Source organism: Agelaius phoeniceus, chromosome 15, assembly GCF_051311805.1.
Source record: "Agelaius phoeniceus isolate bAgePho1 chromosome 15, bAgePho1.hap1, whole genome shotgun sequence".
Classification (NCBI taxonomy): domain Eukaryota; kingdom Metazoa; phylum Chordata; class Aves; order Passeriformes; family Icteridae; genus Agelaius; species Agelaius phoeniceus.
This window is the reverse complement of record NC_135279.1, coordinates 1,828,094-1,838,782: the sequence shown is the minus strand read 5'-3', so window position 1 is coordinate 1,838,782 and position 10,689 is coordinate 1,828,094.

The window sequence follows — 10,689 nt, the reverse complement described above, 5'->3', positions numbered from 1 at the left end:
TTCCCCTCCTCCTGTCCCTGCTGCCTGGAGCAGCCCCCGGCTGTCCCCTCCTGCCAGGAGCTGTGCAGAGCCACAAGGGCCCTCTGAGCCTCCTTCCCTGCACTCTGCTCCAGGAGGGCAGTGCCCATCCCACGTGGCACATTCCTGCCATTCCTCCTCTCACTCTGCCAGCCTGCCCCAGCTCCCAGCTAATCTCCCCCATTTCCAGAGGCAGAGCTGCTCCCTCACCTTTGGGGACGTCCAGCTGGGGCCCATCCAGTGTCCTCCATGTGGGTCTGGCTGTGATCCCGCTCCTCCTTCCTGCCTGATGCTTCTCCTGTGTCACCCTGGGGGCAGCTGGCAGCACCACGGGCATCTCTGCCACCCACAGCCAGGTGAGTTCTGCAGCCCAGGCACCGTGGGCACCCCGGGGGCAGTGCTGTGCAAACCCCAGCTCCAGCAGCAGCAGCAGGAAGGGGCTGGCTGCCCTGCAGGATCCCTTGGGCATCCCAGGATGGGGGTGAGCCTCATTCCCTCCTCACTCACATCCTCAGAGCTTCCCCAGCCCTCAGGGTCGGGATTTGGGGTGGCTGGGAGGGCTCACTGAGCTGTGGGGGGTCTGCAGAGCATCTTTGGGCAGCAGCAACACAGCTCCTGCAAAATAAAACCCAAAAGGGTTTAGGGAGAGAACTTGCAGGTTGGGAGAGGTTTTAGGGATGGGTTTTTACTGCAGCAACCAGGCAGAGCCACCACTGCAGGGATTTGTGTGCTGGGGTGCTCCAGGAGCATTGCTGGCTCTCCCAGGCTGCATCCCAAGCCATGGCAGTGCCTTGGACTTCTCCAGAGGAGGGAAAAATTAATCCAGGGATAAATTATTACATTAATTATTATAGGAGGGAATAATTAGGCCAGGCTGGATGAGGCTGTGAGCATACTGGTGCAGTGGAAGGTGTTCCTGTCCATGAGCAGAGATAAATTTTAAAGTCTCTTTTAACCCAGACCTGGTGATCTGCCTGATTCCATGACCCAGAGAGGGAATTTCTCTGCAGACAGATTCCCACACCTGGCACAACTGCAGTGCCCCTAAAGCACAGCCTGAGGAGCACCTGGCTGTGGGAATGGCAGGATGGAACCCAGCTGGCACAGAGCTGGCAACTTCCACACCAAAGGGAAGGGAAACCAAAGCTCTGCAGGGAGGGCTGCACTCAGAGGTGCTCGGGTACCCTGTCAGAGCAGGCTGCAGGAGTGGGGATTCCTCATCCAGATCCCCAAATGCCAGCCTTGTCTGGAGGAGGGAGCATCCCCTCATCCTCCTGCTGAGCCCCAGGGCTTTGCACCCAGAGCTGTGGGGCTGCAGGAAGGGCCGTGCTGGGCCAGGCCAGCGCTGCTCCCCTGGGGCAAAGGCAGAGCCTGGGCCCTGCCCACCAACCCTGGGCAGCTCCACAGCTAAAATCCTGCCCCAGCTGAGCCAGGTGCAGGAACAGAGGGGGAATGCAGCCTGCCTGTGCTCAGGGCACACAGCTGGAATTCTGTGCTGGATTCAGGCACACCTTTACACAAGAGGTGTTGCTGCTTTGGGCCCGTGCTGTCCAAGTGCTCAGAGATCAGGCAGGGCAGTGTTTTTAAACAAAGCTTTTTGCTTTCCTCAGAAGATTCTTGCTTTTAGCAGTTCCTGCTCACCAATTAGCATCAATTTCTTCTACGCAGGGGATTTTTTTTTTAATCAACTAAATGGGAGGGCTTAATATTTTAATATTAATATTTTAATATTTTAAACACAAATGTCTTCCTTTGTGGTTGTGAAATGTCTTTTTGTTTTTAAGTCTACCTTGACAACTTAGCAACCAAACCCATCCCTGTACAAGCAAAGGTGTCACCTCCTGTTTGACCTGAGCTGGAATTTGCCTTTTGGCCAGCAAGCTGAAAACCTCTCACTCCACTTCCTACCCTTCTGCTTCCCAGCAAATCCTGGGTCTCCCCTGGAGAGCCCCCATTGCTGCTGCTGCTGCAGCCTGGCCTCCCTGGAAAAGCCAGGGATAAGTTTGGAATATTTCCTGGGATCTCAGCCTGTTCCAGAGGGGGTTCTCTGCCTGTGCCCGCTCTCCAGGGTCTCTTCTCCCTCTGCAACCCCAGTGCCAGCCACTTTTCCCTGCCCTGGGCATGGAATGGAGTGAGAGTGGCTGTGCAGGCACCCTTGGCTTGGGGACAGAGCTGCCCCAAACCCCAGAGCTCTGCAGGGCTGACACCAGCCCTGGCACCAAACCCCCTTTCCCAGACCCGTTTCTCCCGTCAGTTCCCAAAGCACCCAAACCCTCCTGTCCCTCCCTCCGTGCCCATCCCTGAGCCCCTGACCCAGGCAGCGCCAAAGCCCTGGACTCCACGCTCCAGCCTGGGATTCCTGAGGCCCTGGATCGCTCCAGCCTGGAATTCCAGAAACTCTGGATCTCTCCAGCCTAGAATTCCAGTGGTGCCGAATCTCTCCAGCCGGGAATCCCAGAGGGGCTGGATCCAGCTGGGAATTCCAGAGGCTCTGGATCGCTCCAGCCGGGAATTCCAGAGGCTCTGGATCGCTCCAGCCGGGAATTCCAGAGGTGCTGAATCTCTCCAGCCTGGAATTCCAGAGGCTCTGGATCCAGCCGGGAATTCCAGAGGCTCTGGATCTCTCCAGCCACCTGCACCAGCTCCCAGCTGGCTTTGCCCAGCTGGGCCGAAGGGCAGGGGACAGCCCCGGGGACACACAGCGGCTCCACTGACCTGCTCCCAGCTCCGCTTCCCTCCCGGAGAGCTCCCGCATCCAGTTCCAGCCTCTCGAGAGCTCCCGCATCCAATTCCAGCCTCTCCGAGCCCGGGGAACGCGGCTGTGCTGCCGGACGTGTTTGCGAGCGCGGCCGGCGCTGCCACTCCCTCACACGAGGGGAGGAATTCCTTCCAAGAGCTCCTTATCATCCTGGGAACCTCCGCTTCCCAGCAGAGGTCAATGAGTTACCCAGGGCTGGGTTAGAAACTGCGGCTCCCGCTATTCCCAGGCGCCTCCTTCGCCCGGCTGGGCAGGAAACAATTCCAGGGAGGCTCCATGGGCACCGTGTGCCCGTGCCAAGCGCAGGGATCTCCCCTCCCTGGCACGAGCAGCCTCTCCCGGCCTCACCTGTGTCCTGCCCGCCGTCCTTGGGGCTGTGCGGCAGCAGAATCCCGGGAGAGGCATTCCCGAGGGAATCCCAGCTCCGACCCCCCTGGCAAAATGCAAATACGGGCGCACAGAACAAGAGATCTGTGGACCCAGCAGTATTGGTGCTAAAGTCCGCGGCAGGGGAATCGCGGGGAGGTTTTTCCTCTTGGAAGCGATGAAAACAGTAAACAGTTAACAGTTAACGAGCTTTCCCGATGTGGTAACGATGAAACAGTCAACACCAAGCATTCCCGATGTGGAAATCATGAAACAGTTAACACCGAGCATTCCCGAAACAGATAACACGGAGATTTCCCGATGTGGAAATCACGAAACAGTTAACACCGAGATTTCCCGAAACAGATAACACCGAGCATTCCCGAAACAGATAACACCGAGCATTCCCGATGTGGAAATCACGAAACAGTTAACACCGAGATTTCCCGATGTCGAAGGGATGAAACAGTTAACACCGAGCATTCCCGGTGTGAAAATCATGAAACAGATAACACCGAGCATTCCCGAAACACATAACACCGAGCATTCCCGATGTGGAAGCCATGAAACAGTTAACACCGAACATTCCCGATGTGGAAGCCATGAAACAGTTAACACCGAGCATTCCCGACGTTTCTGCTCCTTCTGAAGTCGGCCATTCCTTGGCAGGTTCAAAAACGAAGCCTCGTGGCTTTTCAGCTTGTTATTCCACACTGAAGCTGAAAGCAAAGGAAGTCAGCCCAGAGCCGGCTTCGCTGGAGGAAAAAGCAAACAGAAAAAGATGAAAGGTTTTGTTTGAGGCCAAAGGAACTCTTGGTTCATGGTTTGATCCTCTGGTACCCACTTTGGTGTGAGATGGAGCAGAGCTTTCCTTCCCTCCCTCTGAAATCCCACTGGGGGAGGGCTGGGACGCTGGCAGGAGCACAGGGGACAATTCCTCAGGGACATTTCCTCATTCCAGAGCTCTGCTTTTGCTGTCACCCTGTGCTAATGGCACAGAGCAGCGATAAGCACCTGCCCCCTCCAGGTTCTCCAGGAATCCAGGACCCCTCGGGCTGCTCACCTGGAGAACCTGCCTCATGTCCCTCCATCCCCAAGGCTGGCTGGCCTGGGGACAGCATTTTCACAGCTTTTTGGGCAGCTGGGGCACTGGGGAATGGGGGTTCATGCATGGCTGAGGACACACGGAAATCTCAAGGCTTTCACAGCCAAACTGGTGTGGCCAGGCCCTGAGTGCAGCCAGACTGGCCTGGCTTTGAGACTTTTCTCCTCATCGATGGCCCTCCCTCAGGAATTTTCTTCCACCTCCAAGGCCTTTCTGAATTCTCTCAACACAAAGCAATCCAAAGCTGCTGCTGCTGCTGCCCTGGGAATTCTGCTCCATCCCACAGCGAAAGGGTTAAGAGGGCTCTGGGGCTGAACTGAGCTGAACTCAGCGCTTCGTGTTCAGAAATGCTGAGTCCTGCTCCTCTTGCATTGTTTTCAGCCAGGGGAGGAAATGAGCCCTCCTGGAAAACTGCAAAACTGGAAAAGTGGAGAATGGGAAAACTGGGAAAGTGAAGAATGGGAAAACTGGGAAAGTGGAGAATGGGAAAATGGTTCAGTGTGTGTTGGATGGATCCCTGTGGGTCTGGAGCCTTTGCCACACCAGGAGCTGTGGTTTGGGGTCTCCTCCCTGGCACTGAGGTGGGAATCCCAGGAATGCTCCCCCGCTCCTGTCACCGTCACTGCAGGGCAGCAGCTCAGTGCCACAGCCAGGGCAGCCTCCAGACTGTCCCAGACACAGCCAGGGAAGTGAGGCCGTGCATGGGGCATGGAAGGGAGGACCAGAGGAGGCTGCTGGCACTGCCCAGGCTCCCCAGGGAATGGGCACAGCCCCGAGGCTGCCAGAGCTCCAGGAGGGTTTGGACAGAGCTCCAGGGATGGCCAGGGTGGGATTTTGGGGCTATGCATGGTGAGGAGTTGCACTGCTGATCCCACAGGTCCTGGCAGCTCAGGATATTCCCATTTCCAAGCATTTCAGGGTGTGAGGGACATTCACCCTGCCCCAGGAAGGGCAGAGCTGCTGGCACCAGAAGCATCATCCCAAAGGAGCTTGTCCTGAGCTTTGCAATAGGAATGTCTGTCCTCGCCCTTCCCCCGTGCCCAGTGTCCCCTCAGGGACATCGTGGGCTCGGTGTGACCTCCTGCAGCCCTCGGGAGAGCTCAGGGACCCACGAGCAAGCAGCGCTGGCTGAGCCGGGCCCTCCCTGCTGGGTGTTCATTGTCAGAGCCATTAGATGGCAGCAGGAACCGCTCCGCTGCCTCCCAGCATGGGCAAAACGCGATTGCAGCCCCGCTGTCCCCAGTCCTGCTGTCCCATCCCTGCTGTCCCAGCCCTGCTGTCCCAGCCCTGCTCTCCCCAACCCTGCTCTCCCCATCCCTGCTCTCCCCAGCCCTGCTCTCCCCAACCCTGCTCTCCCCATCCCTGCTCTCCCCAGCCCTGCTGTCCCATCCCTGCTCTCCCAGCCCTGCTCTCCCCATCCCTGCTCTCCCCATCCCTGCTGTCCCAGCCCTGCTGTCCCATCCCTGCTCTCCCCATCCCTGCTGTCCCAGCCCTGCTGTCCCAGCCCTGCTCTCCCCATCCCTGCTCTCCCCAGCCCTGCTCTCCCCAACCCTGCTCATCCCATCCCTGCTCTCCCATCCCTGCTCTCCCCATCCCTGCTGTCCCATCCCTGCTCTCCCCATCCCTGCTGTCCCATCCCTGCTGTCCCAGCCCTGCTCTCCCCAGCCCTGCTCTCCCCATCCCTGCTCTCCCAGCCCTGCTGTCCCCAGCCCTGCTCTCCCGAGCCCTGCTCTCCCGAGCCCTGCTGTCCCAGCCCTGCTCTCCCCAGCCCTGCTCTCCCAGCCCTGCTGTCCCATCCCTGCTCTCCCAGCCCTGCTGTCCCATCCCTGCTCTCCCCAGTCCTGCTCTCCCCATCCCTGCTGTCCCATCCCTGCTCTCCCCAGCCCTGCTGTCCCATCCCTGCTGTCCCATCCCTGCTCTCCCCAGCCCTGCTGTCCCCGCCCTGCTCTCCCCATCCCTGCTGTCCCAGCCCTGCTCTCCCAGCCCTGCTCTCCCAGCCCCAGCATCTCCATGGGCTGGCAAACCCCCCCCAAGCCCTGTGGGGCTGCAGAATTGGAAAAACGAGGCAAAGCTCCAAAATAGGGGAGCAGCGCCCTGAGCAGCAGCAGGGACACAAGAGCCAGGCTGGAGGACATCTCCTGGGAAATAACCCTCTGGAACCTTCTCCCAGGGATTTTGGGAGCTCCCAGCTGGGTGTGACTCAGTGGCCAGCACAGCCACATGCAATTCCAGCAGGGATTTTATGGTCCCTGGGTTAAAGACAGCCCAGGACAGGTAATGCTGACGGGAATGTCCAGCTGAGCTTCATCCAGGTGCTGCTTTGGATGGAAATCAGCAGGAAAACTGCTCCAAACATCAGAGCTGTTCTCCTCCGAGAGGGTTCCAAAGGAAATGTGTTTCACCTCTAGAAAATGACACTTCCAGAATATTTAATGTTCAATTTCCCTTTCAGTCTCTATTTTCTGTATTATCCTCTGCTTTTACCCTGGTGTTGTTTTGCCACTGGAACAGAAATAAACAGGACAAGGAGAAGGAAAGATGACAAAGTGAATTTAAATGAACCACCCCATGTAATTCCCACAGCTCAAGCTCCAGCTTAACCATCCAGTGAGGGGATAGTATTTGAAGAAATCTTTGGATAAAATGGAGAAAATCAATATTTTTAGACTTCCCTCTGGAAGAAAAAGAGAAAATCTAATTAAGAAATTAATTGCTTATGCTGAACTAAGGGGGTTTTTTGGTTTTTTTGGGGTTTTTTTTGAAGTGCTTAATGATCCAAGCTTCTTGTAAAGGTGCTGGTCTCGATGCCATTTCCTTTTAGAACGCAACAAAGCAGCTCAGTGAGGCTCAGCATCTTGTTTTGATATTTCCAGGCTGGAACATTTTGATTTTTCAACTTCCAAAGCTTTGCTGCTTTAATTTTTTGTCCATAAAACCGAGGCTGAAATCAGAATGAAAGCTTTCAGTTTAAGCTAATTAATCCAAACACTTTGAATCAAAGCCTGGGATGTTTGCACAGTGGTGTTCTCTGGGAATTTACTTTCAGGGTCTGCATTCCATTTTTAGACTGAGGAACAAAAAAAAAAAAAGAGTGAGATTTCCTAGAAAAGAGATAACCTGCTGCTTACCTGGGGCGAGCCATTCTGCAGCTTAGAAGTGGAAAAAGAAATTAGCTCTCCTTAATTACAGCACTTGGCCTCCTCCTGAGGATCTGGAGACCTGGCCTGAGCTCCAGTTCCTGGAGGTGCCCTAAATTCCTCCAGAATCACCCCGAGTCCAGGTTTTCCCATGGAATAATTTGATGAAGAAAAGGAAAACTGAATTATTGCGATAATCCCACTGCAGCAATCAGAAAGCAGCAGCATTTCCCAGGTCGTCCTGAGCAGGGGGTGCTCCCTGAGGAGCTCTGGGAGGCTGGAGGAATTCCAGGAGTGCACAGATCCCAGAGCTGAGCTTCCCACTGATGGTTCATGCTGGGCAAGGCTGTCCATGGACATCTCCTGATCCCAGCCCAAGGGGAGGAATTCCTTCTGCCAGCAGCCCTCAGTGCTCCAGGGCCACTTCAAAGAGAAAACCAAAATGAACCCCGGCTTCCCCTGCCCTCCAGTGGGGTGAAAGCAGGGCAGGGACCTTGGGCTGCAGCTGGAACTGAGCTCCCTGTGCCAGGCAGGAGCTGCCAGCTGGGCTCAGCAGGGTGGCTGTGCCCACAAAGGGTCCCTGTGTGTCACACACAGGCTGGGACAGGCAGATGAAGCAGCCCCAGCTTGGGCATTAATTCCTGACACAGCCTGGGGGCCCCAGCCCTGCTGTGGGACACAACAACTGCTCCTCCTTTTCCAGAGGGCCCCAGGGTGAAAGATCTGCAGGTTTTGGGGAAAACACTGACTTTCAAAGCCCTTGAACCTTTGTCATCAGTCCAGGCCATGCAGCACCTCTCCTCTCCCGCTGTCCAGGTCTTTCAGGAGGGAATGTGAACATTCCTGGTGTGCAGAGCTCCTGCAGGACTTGCTTTGACTCACCTGCTGCTGGTTGGGGAATATTGGTTGCATTTGACCCAGAGGCAGCCTTGGTGAGGATAAGAAGGAAGGAGGATGCAGGAGCCAGAGGATGGAGCCCTCCCTTGGTGGATTTGCAGGATGGCTGCAGGTACAGATGGGCTGTGGTGCATCAGCTCTCCCTGGAGCACATCCAGATCCCACCCATCCTCCACTGCCTGGGTGCTCTTTTCACTGCCTCTCTTTGCACGGCACTAAAATTAATGCTGAAAATGAGAGTTTGCTTGAAAATAATCTATCATTTGATTATCACTTTAATGCAGGCAGCCCGGGGAACATCTGCCTCTGCCAGGCTGTGTCTCCTTCTGCTGATGTGGGGAATTGCTGGGAAGGGCTGCTGGGGAAACTGGAAGAAAGCCAAACCACTGGCAAATGCCTTGGTGGTGGCTGTGAGGATGAGGAGGATGAGGAGGAAGAGGATGGGAAGGGACCTTTGTACCAGAGCCCCACTGCCCAGTTCACTGCCTCTGCTCCCAGTTGCTCTGTGCTCCAGGGACCCACAAATTAAAATGTTCATGCCCATAACATGGGAAATAATTCTGCCACCACTAGGAGTGCCTGGCTTTGCACTGGGGCAGTGGGCAGCAGCATCTGCCCACGCCTGACCTGACCCCTGCCAGATGCCACCTCCCAGGGCAACCAGGGACAAGGAGAGTGGATGGGAACTGCCCAGCGAGGGAGAATTTCCTCCCTGCCATGCCACAGCCCATGTGCCATGGTAGAATGGGGTCTGCAGCCCCCTTAGGCTCCTCTGCTGCCTTTTGGGAACATCACAGCCCCGGACTTTGAGGCTTTTTTTGGAAAATGTCACCAGCTTGTGATGAGTCAGCCGTGGCTGTGTGCAGCCTGCCCAGTGCTCCGTGCGGGGCGTGGGGCTGTCCCCAAGGGCATCCCCGCTGCTCTTTGCACTCAGATCATCCTGGAGACACGAGAGGCTGTGCTGGCAGCGCTGGGCAGGAGCTGAGCCGGGGGCTGGGCTGCCAGGGCCGTGTTTGGCCAGCTGCAGCCGCAGGGACAGACGGACACATGGGCGCTGCAGCTGCCGTCCCCGGCAGAGGCAGCTCCAGCTCGCCGGGGATTCTCGGAGCCCGCAGCAAAGGCTGTGCACCCAAATGACTCCCAGTGCAAGGGAAGGGGCTGGGAAAGCACAGGGAGAGCGCTGGAAGCTGGTGCTGCAAGCACGGATGTGTGGGCGGTGTCCAGGTGTGCTGGAAGGGATGATCCAGCCCCGAATAAGGCAGAAACGCCAGAGGCTGCTGATGGACCATCCCCCGTGCCTCCAGGACCGGGTGTTTGTGTGATCCTTTTACTCTCCTGACTCTCTCCCAGCCCTGGGACCTGCTATCCGAAATTCCCCTTGCAGCCTCACCATTCCTCATGTGTCCCACGGCACTGAGGAGGGATCCCCTTCCCTGGGGCTGCCCCTCCAGCCCTGGGGACCAAAATCCCTTCCCAGGGGCAGCAGCTGAGCACAGCCTCACATGGAAACACCGCAGAGACACATGGCTCACACTGAGCCTGATTTCTCACCATTCCTGGGGCAGCTGTGGCACAGGATGTGCTTGAGCCCAGCTCCCGGTGGTTCCTCGTGCAACCAGCAACTTCCAGCTCTCCAGCTGGGATCAGGCAGGAACACAGTGATGAGCAGGTGGGGGAAGGCTGGCTCAGGTGATTCTCAGCATCTTATGGAGGAGGGATAAAAATCCCAGTGTCCAGGGAAGGAAAATTAAATGAAATTAGCACCTTTTTCTCCTCTGTCCTTTTATCTCCATCACTCCTGTGTCCCTTCTCACTGGAGAGTGCAGGGTTCCCCTTCCTCTGCACAGCCTGAGCTCTGTGGGACCTGCAGGTGCTGAGCGGAGCAGGAGCCTTGTGGGAAAAACGCATCCAATAATTGCTGTGAAAATTCATGTTGCAGTGCACAGACACAAAGGGATGAAAGGAGGCTGCCTTAACATCCTGACATTTCCTCCTCTGTGACTCCTGTCTCAGGCATCCCGAACATCCTCTCGCGGCAGCTTTCGCAGGCAGTTCCCTCAGACAAAGGAAAGGAAATGGGATTTCCAAAACGCCCTGGGACGGCAGAGCTGGTGGTGAAGGGCTCGGAGCAGCGCCCAGGAGCTGCTGGCTGGGATGGGGAGGTGACCGAGGGTCACAGCTCCTTGCTGCCGCCTCCCCAGCACCAAAACTCACAGATCCCACTGCGGGATCACCCTGCCCAGCTGGCAGTGCCCTCTCCCCTTCCCCACAGAGCACCTCAGGCACCACCCAGCTGGGGAGGGGATGCGAGGGCAGAGGTTCTGCACGGTGCCCCCTGAGATCCACCAGACCCACCCCATCCTCCTGTGCAGCCCTCTGCAACCCCAGCCTGTCTGTGCTGGAGATTT